Source organism: Triturus cristatus, chromosome 12, assembly GCF_964204655.1.
Source record: "Triturus cristatus chromosome 12, aTriCri1.1, whole genome shotgun sequence".
In the NCBI taxonomy this organism is placed as follows: domain Eukaryota; kingdom Metazoa; phylum Chordata; class Amphibia; order Caudata; family Salamandridae; genus Triturus; species Triturus cristatus.
Window position 1 is genome coordinate 662,749,994 of NC_140595.1, and position 19,520 is coordinate 662,769,513.

General features: G+C 40.8%; 13 non-coding genes across 13 annotated transcripts; 8 read left to right on the plus strand and 5 right to left on the minus strand.

Annotated features, from left to right (window-relative positions):
- Window positions 1-702: 702 nt before the first annotated feature.
- Window positions 703-797, minus strand: TRNAI-UAU (transfer RNA isoleucine (anticodon UAU)). Its single transcript has 2 exons — window positions 760-797; window positions 703-738 (listed from the first exon to the last, which is right to left on the minus strand). It is a non-coding gene; the product is annotated as a tRNA-Ile (tRNA).
- Window positions 798-1,210: 413 nt separating this feature from the next.
- Window positions 1,211-1,292, plus strand: TRNAS-GCU (transfer RNA serine (anticodon GCU)). The gene has a single exon. It is a non-coding gene; the product is annotated as a tRNA-Ser (tRNA).
- Window positions 1,293-3,623: 2,331 nt separating this feature from the next.
- Window positions 3,624-3,705, plus strand: TRNAS-GCU (transfer RNA serine (anticodon GCU)). The gene has a single exon. It is a non-coding gene; the product is annotated as a tRNA-Ser (tRNA).
- A 1,835-nt stretch (window positions 3,706-5,540) lies between these two features.
- TRNAI-UAU (transfer RNA isoleucine (anticodon UAU)) lies at window positions 5,541-5,635 on the minus strand. Its single transcript has 2 exons — window positions 5,598-5,635; window positions 5,541-5,576 (listed from the first exon to the last, which is right to left on the minus strand). It is a non-coding gene; the product is annotated as a tRNA-Ile (tRNA).
- Window positions 5,636-6,048: 413 nt separating this feature from the next.
- TRNAS-GCU (transfer RNA serine (anticodon GCU)) lies at window positions 6,049-6,130 on the plus strand. Its single transcript has one exon. It is a non-coding gene; the product is annotated as a tRNA-Ser (tRNA).
- Window positions 6,131-7,953: 1,823 nt separating this feature from the next.
- TRNAI-UAU (transfer RNA isoleucine (anticodon UAU)) lies at window positions 7,954-8,048 on the minus strand. The gene is made up of 2 exons: window positions 8,011-8,048; window positions 7,954-7,989 (listed from the first exon to the last, which is right to left on the minus strand). It is a non-coding gene; the product is annotated as a tRNA-Ile (tRNA).
- A 413-nt stretch (window positions 8,049-8,461) lies between these two features.
- Window positions 8,462-8,543, plus strand: TRNAS-GCU (transfer RNA serine (anticodon GCU)). The gene has a single exon. It is a non-coding gene; the product is annotated as a tRNA-Ser (tRNA).
- A 589-nt stretch (window positions 8,544-9,132) lies between these two features.
- TRNAT-UGU (transfer RNA threonine (anticodon UGU)) lies at window positions 9,133-9,204 on the plus strand. The gene has a single exon. It is a non-coding gene; the product is annotated as a tRNA-Thr (tRNA).
- A 1,162-nt stretch (window positions 9,205-10,366) lies between these two features.
- On the minus strand, window positions 10,367-10,461 carry TRNAI-UAU (transfer RNA isoleucine (anticodon UAU)). Its single transcript has 2 exons — window positions 10,424-10,461; window positions 10,367-10,402 (listed from the first exon to the last, which is right to left on the minus strand). It is a non-coding gene; the product is annotated as a tRNA-Ile (tRNA).
- A 1,084-nt stretch (window positions 10,462-11,545) lies between these two features.
- TRNAT-UGU (transfer RNA threonine (anticodon UGU)) lies at window positions 11,546-11,617 on the plus strand. Its single transcript has one exon. It is a non-coding gene; the product is annotated as a tRNA-Thr (tRNA).
- Window positions 11,618-12,779: 1,162 nt separating this feature from the next.
- Window positions 12,780-12,874, minus strand: TRNAI-UAU (transfer RNA isoleucine (anticodon UAU)). The gene is made up of 2 exons: window positions 12,837-12,874; window positions 12,780-12,815 (listed from the first exon to the last, which is right to left on the minus strand). It is a non-coding gene; the product is annotated as a tRNA-Ile (tRNA).
- Window positions 12,875-13,958: 1,084 nt separating this feature from the next.
- TRNAT-UGU (transfer RNA threonine (anticodon UGU)) lies at window positions 13,959-14,030 on the plus strand. The gene has a single exon. It is a non-coding gene; the product is annotated as a tRNA-Thr (tRNA).
- Window positions 14,031-18,099: 4,069 nt separating this feature from the next.
- Window positions 18,100-18,181, plus strand: TRNAS-GCU (transfer RNA serine (anticodon GCU)). Its single transcript has one exon. It is a non-coding gene; the product is annotated as a tRNA-Ser (tRNA).
- The last annotated feature ends 1,339 nt before the right edge of the window (window positions 18,182-19,520 follow it).

Sequence of the window (19,520 nt, forward strand, 5' to 3'; positions counted from 1 at the left end):
TCAAATGATACAAGGTATCTTGTACATAGAGAGAAAGGGAGAATAGGCAGACTTGCTTCAAAGATTTGGTGACCTTGGATGGGTGGGTTGAATGAAGAAGTGAACCTGGTTTCTGGGAAAGGAGTATCGAGATGAAGATGAGGAAAAGTGAACATGGACCACATTCATAGGTTAGAGAAATACATTTAATAGGTTGAATGGTTTTGAAAAGTGAACTTCGAGCAGTAATTGTTGTTTTTTAAATTGCAAAGAAATTAAAAATGAATGTGGGATTGGAGGCACACTCTGAGCAGAAAAGCACCATAAGCTGCTATGGTGCAACTCAAGATGGTGAATAGAACCTTTAATATGATGATGCTCTTCTTTTGCTAGTTTTTTCGAGTCACCTTTTATTGTAAGTAGCTGATACAGCATTTTTTGCAGCTCTTCAGTTTATGGTTATCATGTGAGAACACTGTTTTCATCATATTTATTATTCTACAAATGTATTTTTAAATGCACTGATGTGGTGTTTGCATGAAATGCAAGATGGCACATCATGGACTGTTTAAACTGAGCATCGCGTAGGATATGTGATATTTGGCACCCAGAGGAGTAGGACACGTAGATCCTATAAGAAGTAAAGACTCTCTAGCAAGGGCCGTCCATACTCTGAGTTTAAACTTTACTTTTTGTGAAATGGTTTATGAAAAACAACACGGCTGCTCCAGGTGAGGCTCGAACTCACAACCTCGGCATGGCTCAGTGCAAGTACTGCTGTATAAGTACCGCGCGCTAACCGATTGCGCCACTGGAGCTCTCTCTTTTCACATCTCCCCAGGTGAGCCATCTACAGCTGACCAAGTAGATGACAGACACTGCTCCATCATTCACTGTGCAAGATCGACTCACATGCTAGCATGTTATCATGACTATTAAAAATACAGTCCAAACGGAATAGATTCTATAATTGTCCTATAACATATGCTCTGTCTATTCAAAACCCCATAGAATTATATCTTGACAGTTCTGACAAAGTCTAGGGGAATCTTATGAATATTTGTAATTAGCACATAGTAAGAATTTCCCAAAAATGAAATGTAGGTCCCTAATTGGGGGAAGACGTGGAATGTGAGATCTTGCCTCAGCTGTTTTTTTTCTTTTTTAGGTACAGTATATTGACACTTCAGTACCTTTTGTGAAGCAAGGTTTCAGATGGGGCTGTAGGGCAGACGAGGTGGCCGAGTGGTTAAGGCGATGGACTGCTAATCCATTGTGCTCTGCACGCGTGGGTTCGAATCCCACCTTCGTCGGAAAGCCATCAGAGTCTCTTTTGATGGCCAGCATTTCTTGTAGTATAATTACACTCTCTTTCAAGACAGAGCCAGGATCCGCTAGATGGGATCATCTGACTGTTCCATTTTAACAAATATGTCAAATAAAGTGAAGTATTTTGTGCGTAATAGAAATTAGATCTTTCATGGAGTTTCCAGAGGATTGCCTTTCACTCACTCCTGGCTTATTAACCAGTTTGGATAAATAGATTGATAAGAAATCAGCTCTTACTCCTAAAGTTTAGGCCGTCTCAAATGAATGACTGTTAACATATGTCTGCCCCACAGAGACAGATCACTTCTAATAAGTGGGTTCTCTATATGTCACTGATTGCAGACATACTAACTAGAGCTATCAGTATGGTCTTGAATGTGAAAACTCTTATTTTCTCATATGAAAATGTAGTTTTTCATACTTCCAAGAAAAGTGCCTTAAGCATGGTCTTCAATGTGTGCGCGCACGTGGACATTCATATGCAACTACGTTTCCATACAGAGTCTCAAAATCATAGATATATTCATACCTCAGTAAGAATACATGTTGCAATTTACATCCTGCGTGCAGACTGGCCTTGTAGCTCAGTGGCAGAGCACTGGTCTTGTAAACCAGGGGTCATGAGTTCAAGCCTCATCATGGCCTTTTTACATGAGTCTTTCTGTATGTTGTTTTCAAGTCATTCTTCCCTGGAGTCACACCTTGCTTTAGGATTGCTTATTGCCAAGCTTCCCTTTCCTGCTTTCATATTATCAAGAAAATATCATGAAGATCATTGAATTATAAATTATTGCCTCACCCCTTCCGATCGCCTGACGAACGCCTGACAAACGCCATTCTCACCCTGCCGGGCAAAGCCAAATAAGCCATGCATATTTACAGTTCCTTTGAAAGGCAGAGCGAGGACTAGGACCTCTGTTCCGACTGAATCTGCATCCACAGAAAGGATGTTATAAGGCCCTTCAAATTTCACCAAGGAGATGTGAAATTCTTCCCCCATAAAATACTTTTTTTCCCAGATACCCCGGCTCTTAGGCAAATGAGGTTACTCCTCAAAACCCCACCCCCACTCACCATAAATATCCTTCTCTCCTACTGTCCATTCAAATGATACAAGGTATCTTGTACATAGAGAGAAAGGGAGAATAGGCAGACTTGTGCTTCAAAGATTTGGTGACCTTGGATGGGTGGGTTGAATGAAGAAGTGAACCTGGTTTCTGGGAAAGGAGTATCGAGATGAAGATGAGGAAAAGTGAACATGGACCACATTCATAGGTTAGAGAAATACATTTAATAGGTTGAATGGTTTTGAAAAGTGAACTTCGAGCAGTAATTGTTGTTTTTTAAATTGCAAATAAATTAAAAATGAATGTGGGATTGGAGGCACACTCTGAGCAGAAAAGCACCATAAGCTGCTATGGTGCAACTCAAGATGGTGAATAGAACCTTTAATATGATGATGCTCTTCTTTTGCTAGTTTTTTCGAGTCACCTTTTATTGTAAGTAGCTGATACAGCATTTTTTGCAGCTCTTCAGTTTATGGTTATCATGTGAGAACACTGTTTTCATCATATTTATTATTCTACAAATGTATTTTTAAATGCACTGATGTGGTGTTTGCATGAAATGCAAGATGGCACATCATGGAATGTTTAAACTGAGCATCGCGTAGGATATGTGATATTTGGCACCCAGAGGAGTAGGACACGTAGATCCTATAAGAAGTAAAGACTCTCTAGCAAGGGCCGTCCATACTCTGAGTTTAAACTTTACTTTTTGTGAAATGGTTTATGAAAAACAACACGGCTGCTCCAGGTGAGGCTCAAACTCACAACCTCGGCATGGCTCAGTGCAAGTACTGCTGTATAAGTACCGCGTGCTAACCGATTGCGCCACTGGAGCTCTCTCTTTTCACATCTCCCCAGGTGAGCCATCTACAGCTGACCAAGTAGATGACAGACACTGCTCCATCATTCACTGTGCAAGATCGACTCACATGCTAGCATGTTATCATGACTATTAAAAATACAGTCCAAACGGAATAGATTCTATAATTGTCCTATAACATATGCTCTGTCTATTCAAAACCCCATAGAATTATATCTTGACAGTTCTGACAAAGTCTAGGGGAATCTTATGAATATTTGTAATTAGCACATAGTAAGAATTTCCCAAAAATGAAATGTAGGTCCCTAATTGGGGGAAGACGTGGAATGTGAGATCTTGCCTCAGCTGTTTTTTTTCTTTTTTAGGTACAGTATATTGACACTTCAGTACCTTTTGTGAAGCAAGGTTTCAGATGGGGCTGTAGGGCAGACGAGGTGGCCGAGTGGTTAAGGCGATGGACTGCTAATCCATTGTGCTCTGCACGCGTGGGTTCGAATCCCACCTTCGTCGGAAAGCCATCTGAGTCTCTTTTGATGGCCAGCATTTCTTGTAGTATAATTACACTCTCTTTCAAGACAGAGCCAGGATCCGCTAGATGGGATCATCTGACTGTTCCATTTTAACAAATATATCAAATAAAGTGAAGTATTTTGTGCGTAATAGAAATTAGATCTTTCATGGAGTTTCCAGAGGATTGCCTTTCACTCACTCCTGGCTTATTAACCAGTTTGGAAAAATAGATTGATAAGAAAGCAGCTCTTACTCCTAAAGTCTAGGCCGTCTCAAATGAATGACTGTTAACATATGTCTGCCCCACAGAGACAGATCACTTCTAATAAGTGGGTTCTCTATATGTCACTGATTGCAGACATACTAACTAGAGCTATCGGTATGGTCTTGAATGTGAAAACTCTTATTTTCTCATATGAAAATGTAGTTTTTCATACTTCCAAGAAAAGTGCCTTAAGCATGGTCTTCAATGTGTGCGCGCACGTGGACATTCATATGCAACTACGTTTCCATACAGAGTCTCAAAATCATAGATATATTCATACCTCAGTAAGAATACATGTTGCAATTTACATCCTGCGTGCAGACTGGCCTTGTAGCTCAGTGGCAGAGCACTGGTCTTGTAAACCAGGGGTCATGAGTTCAAGCTTCCTCAGGGCCTTTTTACATGAGTCTTTCTGTATGTTGTTTTCAAGTCATTCTTCCCTGGAGTCACACCTTGCTTTAGGATTGCTTATTGCCAAGCTTCCCTTTCCTGCTTTCATATTATCAAGAAAATATCATGAAGATCATTGAATTATAAATTATTGCCTCACCCCTTCCGATCGCCTGATGAACGCCTGACAAACGCCATTCTCACCCTGCCGGGCAAGCCCTGCCGGGCAAAGCCAAATAAGCCATGCATATTTACAGTTCCTTTGAAAGGCAGAGCGAGGACTAGGACCTCTGTTCCGACTGAATCTGCATCCACAGAAAGGATGTTATAAGGCCCTACAAATTTCACCAAGGAGATGTGAAATTCTTCCCCCATAAAATACTTTTTTCCCCAGATACCCCGGCTCTTAGGCAAATGAGGTTACTCCTCAAAACCCCACCCCCACTCACCATAAATATCCTTCTCTCCTGCTTTCCATTCAAATGATACAAGGTATCTTGTACATAGAGAGAAAGGGAGAATAGGCAGACTTGCTTCAAAGATTTGGTGACCTTGGATGGGTGGGTTGAATGAAGAAGTGAACCTGGTTTCTGGGAAAGGAGTATCGAGATGAAGATGAGGAAAAGTGAACATGGACCACATTCATAGGTTAGAGAAATACATTTAATAGGTTGAATGGTTTTGAAAAGTGAACTTCGAGCAGTAATTGTTGTTTTTTAAATTGCAAAGAAATTAAAAATGAATGTGGGATTGGAGGCACACTCTGAGCAGAAAAGCACCATAAGCTGCTATGGTGCAACTCAAGATGGTGAATAGAACCTTTAATATGATGATGCTCTTCTTTTGCTAGTTTTTTCGAGTCACCTTTTATTGTAAGTAGCTGATACAGCATTTTTTGCAGCTCTTCAGTTTATGGTTATCATGTGAGAACACTGTTTTCATCATATTTATTATTCTACAAATGTATTTTTAAATGCACTGATGTGGTGTTTGCATGAAATGCAAGATGGCACATCATGGACTGTTTAAACTGAGCATCGCGTAGGATATGTGATATTTGGCACCCAGAGGAGTAGGACACGTAGATCCTATAAGAAGTAAAGACTCTCTAGCAAGGGCCGTCCATACTCTGAGTTTAAACTTTACTTTTTGTGAAATGGTTTATGAAAAACAACACGGCTGCTCCAGGTGAGGCTCGAACTCACAACCTCGGCATGGCTCAGTGCAAGTACTGCTGTATAAGTACCGCGCGCTAACCGATTGCGCCACTGGAGCTCTCTCTTTTCACATCTCCCCAGGTGAGCCATCTACAGCTGACCAAGTAGATGACAGACACTGCTCCATCATTCACTGTGCAAGATCGACTCACATGCTAGCATGTTATCATGACTATTAAAAATACAGTCCAAACGGAATAGATTCTATAATTGTCCTATAACATATGCTCTGTCTATTCAAAACCCCATAGAATTATATCTTGACAGTTCTGACAAAGTCTAGGGGAATCTTATGAATATTTGTAATTAGCACATAGTAAGAATTTCCCAAAAATGAAATGTAGGTCCCTAATTGGGGGAAGACGTGGAATGTGAGATCTTGCCTCAGCTGTTTTTTTTCTTTTTTAGGTACAGTATATTGACACTTCAGTACCTTTTGTGAAGCAAGGTTTCAGATGGGGCTGTAGGGCAGACGAGGTGGCCGAGTGGTTAAGGCGATGGACTGCTAATCCATTGTGCTCTGCACGCGTGGGTTCGAATCCCACCTTCGTCGGAAAGCCATCAGAGTCTCTTTTGATGGCCAGCATTTCTTGTAGTATAATTACACTCTCTTTCAAGACAGAGCCAGGATCCGCTAGATGGGATCATCTGACTGTTCCATTTTAACAAATATGTCAAATAAAGTGAAGTATTTTGTGCGTAATAGAAATTAGATCTTTCATGGAGTTTCCAGAGGATTGCCTTTCACTCACTCCTGGCTTATTAACCAGTTTGGATAAATAGATTGATAAGAAAGCAGCTCTTACTCCTAAAGTTTAGGCCGTCTCAAATGAATGACTGTTAACATATGTCTGCCCCACAGAGACAGATCACTTCTAATAAGTGGGTTCTCTATATGTCACTGATTGCAGACATACTAACTAGAGCTATCGGTATGGTCTTGAATGTGAAAACTCTTATTTTCTCATATGAAAATGTAGTTTTTCATACTTCCAAGAAAAGTGCCTTAAGCATGGTCTTCAATGTGTGCGCGCACGTGGACATTCATATGCAACTACGTTTCCATACAGAGTCTCAAAATCATAGATATATTCATACCTCAGTAAGAATACATGTTGCAATTTACATCCTGCGTGCAGACTGGCCTTGTAGCTCAGTGGCAGAGCACTGGTCTTGTAAACCAGGGGTCATGAGTTCAAGCCTCATCAGGGCTTTTTTACATGAGTCTTTCTGTATGTTGTTTTCAAGTCATTCTTCCCTGGAGTCACACCTTGCTTTAGGATTGCTTATTGCCAAGCTTCCCTTTCCTGCTTTCATATTATCAAGAAAATATCATGAAGATCATTGAATTATAAATTATTGCCTCACCCCTTCCGATCGCCTGACGAACGCCTGACAAACGCCATTCTCACCCTGCCGGGCAAAGCCAAATAAGCCATGCATATTTACAGTTCCTTTGAAAGGCAGAGCGAGGACTAGGACCTCTGTTCCGACTGAATCTGAATCCACAGAAAGGATGTTATAAGGCCCTACAAATTTCACCAAGGAGATGTGAAATTCTTCCCCCATAAAATACTTTTTTTCCCAGATACCCCGGCTCTTAGGCAAATGAGGTTACTCCTCAAAACCCCACCCCCACTCACCATAAATATCCTTCTCTCCTGCTGTCCATTCAAATGATACAAGGTATCTTGTACATAGAGAGAAAGGGAGAATAGGAAGACTTGTGCTTCAAAGATTTGGTGACCTTGGATGTGTGGGTTTAATGAAGAAGTGAACCTGGTTTCTGGGAAAGGAGTATCGAGATGAAGATGAGGAAAAGTGAACATGGACCACATTCATAGGTTAGAGAAATACATTTAATAGGTTGAATGGTTTTGAAAAGTGAACTTCGAGCAGTAATTGTTGTTTTTTAAATTGCAAATAAATTAAAAATGAATGTGGGATTGGAGGCACACTCTGAGCAGAAAAGCACCATAAGCTGCTATGGTGCAACTCAAGATGGTGAATAGAACCTTTAATATGATGATGCTCTTCTTTTGCTAGTTTTTTCGAGTCACCTTTTATTGTAAGTAGCTGATACAGCATTTTTTGCAGCTCTTCAGTTTATGGTTATCATGTGAGAACACTGTTTTCATCATATTTATTATTCTACAAATGTATTTTTAAATGCACTGATGTGGTGTTTGCATGAAATGCAAGATGGCACATCATGGAATGTTTAAACTGAGCATCGCGTAGGATATGTGATATTTGGCTCCCAGAGGAGTAGGACACGTAGATCCTATAAGAAGTAAAGACTCTCTAGCAAGGGCCGTCCATACTCTGAGTTTAAACTTTACTTTTTGTGAAATGGTTTATGAAAAACAACACGGCTGCTCCAGGTGAGGCTCGAACTCACAACCTCGGCATGGCTCAGTGCAAGTACTGCTGTATAAGTACCGCGCGCTAACCGATTGCGCCACTGGAGCTCTCTCTTTTCACATCTCCCCAGGTAAGCCATCTACAGCTGACCAAGTAGATGACAGACACTGCTCCATCATTCACTGTGCAAGATCGACTCACATGCTAGCATGTTATCATGACTATTAAAAATACAGTCCAAACGGAATAGATTCTATAATTGTCCTATAACATATGCTCTGTCTATTCAAAACCCCATAGAATTATATCTTGACAGTTCTGACAAAGTCTAGGGGAATCTTATGAATATTTGTAATTAGCACATAGTAAGAATTTCCCAAAAATGAAATGTAGGTCCCTAATTGGGGGAAGACGTGGAATGTGAGATCTTGCCTCAGCTGTTTTTTTTCTTTTTTAGGTACAGTATATTGACACTTCAGTACCTTTTGTGAAGCAAGGTTTCAGATGGGGCTGTAGGGCAGACGAGGTGGCCGAGTGGTTAAGGCGATGGACTGCTAATCCATTGTGCTCTGCACGCGTGGGTTCGAATCCCACCTTCGTCGGAAAGCCATCAGAGTCTCTTTTGATGGCCAGCATTTCTTGTAGTATAATTACACTCTCTTTCAAGACAGAGCCAGGATCCGCTAGATGGGATCATCTGACTGTTCCATTTTAACAAATATGTCAAATAAAGTGAAGTATTTTGTGCGTAATAGAAATTAGATCTTTCATGGAGTTTCCAGAGGATTGCCTTTCACTCACTCCTGGCTTATTAACCAGTTTGGATAAATAGATTGATAAGAAAGCAGCTCTTACTCCTAAAGTTTAGGCCGTCTCAAATGAATGACTGTTAACATATGTCTGCCCCACAGAGACAGATCACTTCTAATAAGTGGGTTCTCTATATGTCACTGATTGCATACATACTAACTAGAGCTATCGGTATGGTCTTGAATGTGAAAACTCTTATTTTCTCATATGAAAATGTAGTTTTTCATACTTCCAAGAAAAGTGCCTTAAGCATGGTCTTCAATGTGTGCGCGCACGTGGACATTCATATGCAACTACGTTTCCATACAGAGTCTCAAAATCATAGATATATTCATACCTCAGTAAGAATACATGTTGCAATTTACATCCTGCGTGCAGACTGGCCTTGTAGCTCAGTGGCAGAGCACTGGTCTTGTAAACCAGGGGTCATGAGTTCAAGCCTCATCAGGGCCTTTTTACATGAGTCTTTCTGTATGTTGTTTTCAAGTCATTCTTCCCTGGAGTCACACCTTGCTTTAGGATTGCTTATTGCCAAGCTTCCCTTTCCTGCTTTCATATTATCAAGAAAATATCATGAAGATCATTGAATTATAAATTATTGCCTCACCCCTTCCGATCGCCTGACGAACGCCTGACAAACGCCATTCTCACCCTGCCGGGCAAAGCCAAATAAGCCATGCATATTTACAGTTCCTTTGAAAGGCAGAGCGAGGACTAGGACCTCTGTTCCGACTGAATCTGAATCCACAGAAAGGATGTTATAAGGCCCTACAAATTTCACCAAGGAGATGTGAAATTCTTCCCCCATAAAATACTTTTTTTCCCAGATACCCCGGCTCTTAGGCAAATGAGGTTACTCCTCAAAACCCCACCCCCACTCACCATAAATATCCTTCTCTCCTGCTGTCCATTCAAATGATACAAGGTATCTTGTACATAGAGAGAAAGGGAGAATAGGCAGACTTGTGCTTCAAAGATTTGGTGACCTTGGATGGGTGGGTTTAATGAAGAAGTGAACCTGGTTTCTGGGAAAGGAGTATCGAGATGAAGATGAGGAAAAGTGAACATGGACCACATTCATAGGTTAGAGAAATACATTTAATAGGTTGAATGGTTTTGAAAAGTGAACTTCGAGCAGTAATTGTTGTTTTTTAAATTGCAAATAAATTAAAAATGAATGTGGGATTGGAGGCACACTCTGAGCAGAAACGCAAAATAAGCTGCTATGGTGCAACTCAAGATGGTGAATAGAACCTTTAATATGATGATGCTCTTCTTTTGCTAGTTTTTTCGAGTCACCTTTTATTGTAAGTAGCTGATACAGCATTTTTTGCAGCTCTTCAGTTTATGGTTATCATGTGAGAACACTGTTTTCATCATATTTATTATTCTACAAATGTATTTTTAAATGCACTGATGTGGTGTTTGCATGAAATGCAAGATGGCACATCATGGAATGTTTAAACTGAGCATCGCGTAGGATATGTGATATTTGGCACCCAGAGGAGTAGGACACGTAGATCCTATAAGAAGTAAAGACTCTCTAGCAAGGGCCGTCCATACTCTGAGTTTAAACTTTACTTTTTGTGAAATGGTTTATGAAAAACAACACGGCTGCTCCAGGTGAGGCTCGAACTCACAACCTCGGCATGGCTCAGTGCAAGTACTGCTGTATAAGTACCGCGCGCTAACCGATTGCGCCACTGGAGCTCTCTCTTTTCACATCTCCCCAGGTGAGCCATCTACAGCTGACCAAGTAGATGACAGACACTGCTCCATCATTCACTGTGCAAGATCGACTCACATGCTAGCATGTTATCATGACTATTAAAAATACAGTCCAAACGGAATAGATTCTATAATTGTCCTATAACATATGCTCTGTCTATTCAAAACCCCATAGAATTATATCTTGACAGTTCTGACAAAGTCTAGGGGAATCTTATGAATATTTGTAATTAGCACATAGTAAGAATTTCCCAAAAATGAAATGTTGGTCCCTAATTGGGGGAAGACGTGGAATGTGAGATCTTGCCTCAGCTGTTTTTTTTCTTTTTTAGGTACAGTATATTGACACTTCAGTACCTTTTGTGAAGCAAGGTTTCAGATGGGGCTGTAGGGCAGACGAGGTGGCTGAGTGGTTAAGGCGATGGACTGCTAATCCATTGTGCTCTGCACGCGTGGGTTCGAATCCCACCTTCGTCGGAAAGCCATCAGAGTCTCTTTTGATGGCCAGCATTTCTTGTAGTATAATTACACTCTCTTTCAAGACAGAGCCAGGATCCGCTAGATGGGATCATCTGACTGTTCCATTTTAACAAATATGTCAAATAAAGTGAAGTATTTTGTGCGTAATAGAAATTAGATCTTTCATGGAGTTTCCAGAGGATTGCCTTTCACTCACTCCTGGCTTATTAACCAGTTTGGATAAATAGATTGATAAGAAAGCAGCTCTTACTCCTAAAGTTTAGGCCGTCTCAAATGAATGACTGTTAACATATGTCTGCCCCACAGAGACAGATCACTTCTAATAAGTGGGTTCTCTATATGTCACTGATTGCAGACATACTAACTAGAGCTATCGGTATGGTCTTGAATGTGAAAACTCTTATTTTCTCATATGAAAATGTAGTTTTTCATACTTCCAAGAAAAGTGCCTTAAGCATGGTCTTCAATGTGTGCGCGCACGTGGACATTCATATGCAACTACGTTTCCATACAGAGTCTCAAAATCATAGATATATTCATACCTCAGTAAGAATACATGTTGCAATTTACATCCTGCGTGCAGACTGGCCTTGTAGCTCAGTGGCAGAGCACTGGTCTTGTAAACCAGGGGTCATGAGTTCAAGCCTCATCAGGGCCTTTTTACATGAGTCTTTCTGTATGTTGTTTTCAAGTCATTCTTCCCTGGAGTCACACCTTGCTTTAGGATTGCTTATTGCCAAGCTTCCCTTTCCTGCTTTCATATTATCAAGAAAATATCATGAAGATCATTGAATTATAAATTATTGCCTCACCACTTCCGATCGCCTGACGAACGCCTGACAAACGCCATTCTCACCCTGCCGGGCAAAGCCAAATAAGCCATGCATATTTACAGTTCCTTTGAAAGGCAGAGCGAGGACTAGGACCTCTGTTCCGACTGAATCTGCATCCACAGAAAGGATGTTATAAGGCCCTACAAATTTCACCAAGGAGATGTGAAATTCTTCCCCCATAAAATACTTTTTTTCCCAGATACCCCGGCTCTTAGGCAAATGAGGTTACTCCTCAAAACCCCACCCCCACTCACCATAAATATCCTTCTCTCCTGCTGTCCATTCAAATGATACAAGGTATCTTGTACATAGAGAGAAAGGGAGAATAGGCAGACTTGTGCTTCAAAGATTTGGTGACCTTGGATGGGTGGGTTTAATGAAGAAGTGAACCTGGTTTCTGGGAAAGGAGTATCGAGATGAAGATGAGGAAAAGTGAACATGGACCACATTCATAGGTTAGAGAAATACATTTAATAGGTTGAATGGTTTTGAAAAGTGAACTTCGAGCAGTAATTGTTGTTTTTTAAATTGCAAATAAATTAAAAATGAATGTGGGATTGGAGGCACACTCTGAGCAGAAACGCACCATAAGCTGCTATGGTGCAACTCAAGATGGTGAATAGAACCTTTAATATGATGATGCTCTTCTTTTGCTAGTTTTTTCGAGTCACCTTTTATTGTAAGTAGCTGATACAGCATTTTTTGCAGCTCTTCAGTTTATGGTTATCATGTGAGAACACTGTTTTCATCATATTTATTATTCTACAAATGTATTTTTAAATGCACTGATGTGGTGTTTGCATGAAATGCAAGATGGCACATCATGGAATGTTTAAAGTGAGCATCGCGTAGGATATGTGATATTTGGCACCCAGAGGAGTAGGACACGTAGATCCTATAAGAAGTAAAGACTCTCTAGCAAGGGCCGTCCATACTCTGAGTTTAAACTTTACTTTTTGTGAAATGGTTTATGAAAAACAACACGGCTGCTCCAGGTGAGGCTCGAACTCACAACCTCGGCATGGCTCAGTGCAAGTACTGCTGTATAAGTACCGCGCGCTAACCGATTGCGCCACTGGAGCTCTCTCTTTTCACATCTCCCCAGGTGAGCCATCTACAGCTGACCAAGTAGATGACAGACACTGCTCCATCATTCACTGTGCAAGATCGACTCACATGCTAGCATGTTATCATGACTATTAAAAATACAGTCCAAACGGAATAGATTCTATAATTGTCCTATAACATATGCTCTGTCTATTCAAAACCCCATAGAATTATATCTTGACAGTTCTGACAAAGTCTAGGGGAATCTTATGAATATTTGTAATTAGCACATAGTAAGAATTTCCCAAAAATGAAATGTAGGTCCCTAATTGGGGGAAGACGTGGAATGTGAGATCTTGCCTCAGCTGTTTTTTTTCTTTTTTAGGTACAGTATATTGACACTTCAGTACCTTTTGTGAAGCAAGGTTTCAGATGGGGCTGTAGGGCAGACGAGGTGGCTGAGTGGTTAAGGCGATGGACTGCTAATCCATTGTGCTCTGCACGCGTGGGTTCGAATCCCACCTTCGTCGGAAAGCCATCAGAGTCTCTTTTGATGGCCAGCATTTCTTGTAGTATAATTACACTCTCTTTCAAGACAGAGCCAGGATCCGCTAGATGGGATCATCTGACTGTTCCATTTTAACAAATATGTCAAATAAAGTGAAGTATTTTGTGCGTAATAGAAATTAGATCTTTCATGGAGTTTCCAGAGGATTGCCTTTCACTCACTCCTGGCTTATTAACCAGTTTGGATAAATAGATTGATAAGAAAGCAGCTCTTACTCCTAAAGTTTAGGCCGTCTCAAATGAATGACTGTTAACATATGTCTGCCCCACAGAGACAGATCACTTCTAATAAGTGGGTTCTCTATATGTCACTGATTGCAGACATACTAACTAGAGCTATCGGTATGGTCTTGAATGTGAAAACTCTTATTTTCTCATATGAAAATGTAGTTTTTCATACTTCCAAGAAAAGTGCCTTAAGCATGGTCTTCAATGTGTGCGCGCACGTGGACATTCATATGCAACTACGTTTCCATACAGAGTCTCAAAATCATAGATATATTCATACCTCAGTAAGAATACATGTTGCAATTTACATCCTGCGTGCAGACTGGCCTTGTAGCTCAGTGGCAGAGCACTGGTCTTGTAAACCAGGGGTCATGAGTTCAAGCCTCATCAGGGCCTTTTTACATGAGTCTTTCTGTATGTTGTTTTCAAGTCATTCTTCCCTGGAGTCACACCTTGCTTTAGGATTGCTTATTGCCAAGCTTCCCTTTCCTGCTTTCATATTATCAAGAAAATATCATGAAGATCATTGAATTATAAATTATTGCCTCACCCCTTCCGATCGCCTGACGAACGCCAGACCAACGCCATTCTCACCCTGCCGGGCAAAGCCAAATAAGCCATGCATATTTACAGTTCCTTTGAAAGGCAGAGCGAGGACTAGGACCTCTGTTCCGACTGAATCTGAATCCACAGAAAGGATGTTATAAGGCCCTACAAATTTCACCAAGGAGATGTGAAATTCTTCCCCCATAAAATACTTTTTTTCCCAGATACCCCGGCTCTTAGGCAAATGAGGTTACTCCTCAAAACCCCACCCCCACTCACCATAAATATCCTTCTCTCCTGCTGTCCATTCAAATGATACAAGGTATCTTGTACATAGAGAGAAAGGGAGAATAGGAAGACTTGTGCTTCAAAGATTTGGTGACCTTGGATGGGTGGGTTTAATGAAGAAGTGAACCTGGTTTCTGGGAAAGGAGTATCGAGATGAAGATGAGGAAAAGTGAACATGGACCACATTCATAGGTTAGAGAAATACATTTAATAGGTTGAATGGTTTTGAAAAGTGAACTTCGAGCAGTAATTGTTGTTTTTTAAATTGCAAATAAATTAAAAATGAATGTGGGATTGGAGGCACACTCTGAGCAGAAAAGCACCATAAGCTGCTATGGTGCAACTCAAGATGGTGAATAGAACCTTTAATATGATGATGCTCTTCTTTTGCTAGTTTTTTCGAGTCACCTTTTATTGTAAGTAGCTGATACAGCATTTTTTGCAGCTCTTCAGTTTATGGTTATCATGTGAGAACACTGTTTTCATCATATTTATTATTCTACAAATGTATTTTTAAATGCACTGATGTGGTGTTTGCATGAAATGCAAGATGGCACATCATGGAATGTTTAAACTGAGCATCGCGTAGGATATGTGATATTTGGCACCCAGAGGAGTAGGACACGTAGATCCTATAAGAAGTAAAGAGTCTCTAGCAAGGGCCGTCCATACTCTGAGTTTAAACTTTACTTTTTGTGAAATGGTTTATGAAAAACAACACGGCTGCTCCAGGTGAGGCTCGAACTCACAACCTCGGCATGGCTCAGTGCAAGTACTGCGCGCTAACCGATTGCGCCACTGGAGCTCTCTCTTTTCACATCTCCCCAGGTGAGCCATCTACAGCTGACCAAGTAGATGACAGACACTGCTCCATCATTCACTGTGCAAGATCGACTCACATGCTAGCATGTTATCATGACTATTAAAAATACAGTCCAAACGGAATAGATTCTATAATTGTCCTATAACATATGCTCTGTCTATTCAAAACCCCATAGAATTATATCTTGACAGTTCTGACAAAGTCTAGGGGAATCTTATGAATATTTGTAATTAGCACATAGTAAGAATTTCCCAAAAATGAAATGTAGGTCCCTAATTGGGGGAAGACGTGGAATGTGAGATCTTGCCTCAGCAGTTTTTTTTCTTTTTTAGGTACAGTATATTGACACTTCAGTACCTTTTGTGAAGCAAGGTTTCAGATGGGGCTGTAGGGCAGACGAGGTGGCTGAGTGGTTAAGGCAATGGACTGCTAATCCATTGTGCTCTGCATGCGTGGGTTCGAATCCCACCTTCGTCGGAAAGCCATCAGAGTCTCTTTTGATGGCCAGCATTTCTTGTAGTATAGTTACACTCTCTTTCAAGACAGAGCCAGGATCCGCTAGATGGGATCATCTGACTGTTCCATTTTAACAAATATGTCAAATAAAGTGAAGTATTTTGTGCGTAATAGAAATTAGATCTTTCATGGAGTTTCCAGAGGATTGCCTTTCACTCACTCCTGGCTTATTAACCAGTTTGGATAAATAGATTGATAAGAAAGCAGCTCTTACTCCTAAAGTTTAGGCCGTCTCAAATGAATGACTGTTAACATATGTCTGCCCCACAGAGACAGATCACTTCTAATAAGTGGGTTCTCTATATGTCACTGATTGCAGACATACTAACTAGAGCTATCAGTATGGTCTTGAATGTGAAAACTCTTATTTTCTCATATGAAAATGTAGTTTTTCATACTTCCAAGAAAAGTGCCTTAAGCATGGTCTTCAATGTGTGCGCGCACGTGGACATTCATATGCAACTACGTTTCCATACAGAGTCTCAAAATCATAGATATATTCATACCTCAGTAAGAATACATGTTGCAATTTACATCCTGCGTGCAGACTGGCCTTGTAGCTCAGTGGCAGAGCACTGGTCTTGTAAACCAGGGGTCATGAGTTCAAGCCTCATCATGGCCTTTTTACATGAGTCTTTCTGTATGTTGTTTTCAAGTCATTCTTCCCTGGAGTCACACCTTGCTTTAGGATTGCTTATTGCCAAGCTTCCCTTTCCTGCTTTCATATTATCAAGAAAATATCATGAAGATCATTGAATTATAAATTATTGCCTCACCCCTTCCGATCGCCTGACGAACGCCAGACCAACGCCATTCTCACCCTGCCGGGCAAAGCCAAATAAGCCATGCATATTTACAGTTCCTTTGAAAGGCAGAGCGAGGACTAGGACCTCTGTTCCGACTGAATCTGCATCCACAGAAAGGATGTTATAAGGCCCTTCAAATTTCACCAAGGAGATGTGAAATTCTTCCCCCATAAAATACTTTTTTTCCCAGATACCCCGGCTCTTAGGCAAATGAGGTTACTCCTCAAAACCCCACCCCCACTCACCATAAATATCCTTCTCTCCTACTGTCCATTCAAATGATACAAGGTATCTTGTACATAGAGAGAAAGGGAGAATAGGCAGACTTGTGCTTCAAAGATTTGGTGACCTTGGATGGGTGGGTTGAATGAAGAAGTGAACCTGGTTTCTGGGAAAGGAGTATCGAGATGAAGATGAGGAAAAGTGAACATGGACCACATTCATAGGTTAGAGAAATACATTTAATAGGTTGAATGGTTTTGAAAAGTGAACTTCGAGCAGTAATTGTTGTTTTTTAAATTGCAAATAAATTAAAAATGAATGTGGGATTGGAGGCACACTCTGAGCAGAAAAGCACCATAAGCTGCTATGGTGCAACTCAAGATGGTGAATAGAACCTTTAATATGATGATGCTCTTCTTTTGCTAGTTTTTTCGAGTCACCTTTTATTGTAAGTAGCTGATACAGCATTTTTTGCAGCTCTTCAGTTTATGGTTATCATGTGAGAACACTGTTTTCATCATATTTATTATTCTACAAATGTATTTTTAAATGCACTGATGTGGTGTTTGCATGAAATGCAAGATGGCACATCATGGAATGTTTAAACTGAGCATCGCGTAGGATATGTGATATTTGGCACCCAGAGGAGTAGGACACGTAGATCCTATAAGAAGTAAAGACTCTCTAGCAAGGGCCGTCCATACTCTGAGTTTAAACTTTACTTTTTGTGAAATGGTTTATGAAAAACAACACGGCTGCTCCAGGTGAGGCTCAAACTCACAACCTCGGCATGGCTCAGTGCAAGTACTGCTGTATAAGTACCGCGTGCTAACCGATTGCGCCACTGGAGCTCTCTCTTTTCACATCTCCCCAGGTGAGCCATCTACAGCTGACCAAGTAGATGACAGACACTGCTCCATCATTCACTGTGCAAGATCGACTCACATGCTAGCATGTTATCATGACTATTAAAAATACAGTCCAAACGGAATAGATTCTATAATTGTCCTATAACATATGCTCTGTCTATTCAAAACCCCATAGAATTATATCTTGACAGTTCTGACAAAGTCTAGGGGAATCTTATGAATATTTGTAATTAGCACATAGTAAGAATTTCCCAAAAATGAAATGTAGGTCCCTAATTGGGGGAAGACGTGGAATGTGAGATCTTGCCTCAGCTGTTTTTTTTCTTTTTTAGGTACAGTATATTGACACTTCAGTACCTTTTGTGAAGCAAGGTTTCAGATGGGGCTGTAGGGCAGACGAGGTGGCCGAGTGGTTAAGGCGATGGACTGCTAATCCATTGTGCTCTGCACGCGTGGGTTCGAATCCCACCTTCGTCGGAAAGCCATCAGAGTCTCTTTTGATGGCCAGCATTTCTTGTAGTATAATTACACTCTCTTTCAAGACAGAGCCAGGATCCGCTAGATGGGATCATCTGACTGTTCCATTTTAACAAATATGTCAAATAAAGTGAAGTATTTTGTGCGTAATAGAAATTAGATCTTTCATGGAGTTTCCAGAGGATTGCCTTTCACTCACTCCTGGCTTATTAACCAGTTTGGAAAAATAGATTGATAAGAAAGCAGCTCTTACTCCTAAAGTCTAGGCCGTCTCAAATGAATGACTGTTAACATATGTCTGCCCCACAGAGACAGATCACTTCTAATAAGTGGGTTCTCTATATGTCACTGATTGCAGACATACTAACTAGAGCTATCGGTATGGTCTTGAATGTGAAAACTCTTATTTTCTCATATGAAAATGTAGTTTTTCATACTTCCAAGAAAAGTGCCTTAAGCATGGTCTTCAATGTGTGCGCGCACGTGGACATTCATATGCAACTACGTTTCCATACAGAGTCTCAAAATCATAGATATATTCATACCTCAGTAAGAATACATGTTGCAATTTACATCCTGCGTGCAGACTGGCCTTGTAGCTCAGTGGCAGAGCACTGGTCTTGTAAACCAGGGGTCATGAGTTCAAGCTTCCTCAGGGCCTTTTTACATGAGTCTTTCTGTATGTTGTTTTCAAGTCATTCTTCCCTGGAGTCACACCTTGCTTTAGGATTGCTTATTGCCAAGCTTCCCTTTCCTGCTTTCATATTATCAAGAAAATATCATGAAGATCATTGAATTATAAATTATTGCCTCACCCCTTCCGATCGCCTGATGAACGCCTGACAAACGCCATTCTCACCCTGCCGGGCAAGCCCTGCCGGGCAAAGCCAAATAAGCCATGCATATTTACAGTTCCTTTGAAAGGCAGAGCGAGGACTAGGACCTCTGTTCCGACTGAATCTGCATCCACAGAAAGGATGTTATAAGGCCCTACAAATTTCACCAAGGAGATGTGAAATTCTTCCCCCATAAAATACTTTTTTCCCCAGATACCCCGGCTCTTAGGCAAATGAGGTTACTCCTCAAAACCCCACCCCCACTCACCATAAATATCCTTCTCTCCTGCTTTCCATTCAAATGATACAAGGTATCTTGTACATAGAGAGAAAGGGAGAATAGGCAGACTTGCTTCAAAGATTTGGTGACCTTGGATGGGTGGGTTGAATGAAGAAGTGAACCTGGTTTCTGGGAAAGGAGTATCGAGATGAAGATGAGGAAAAGTGAACATGGACCACATTCATAGGTTAGAGAAATACATTTAATAGGTTGAATGGTTTTG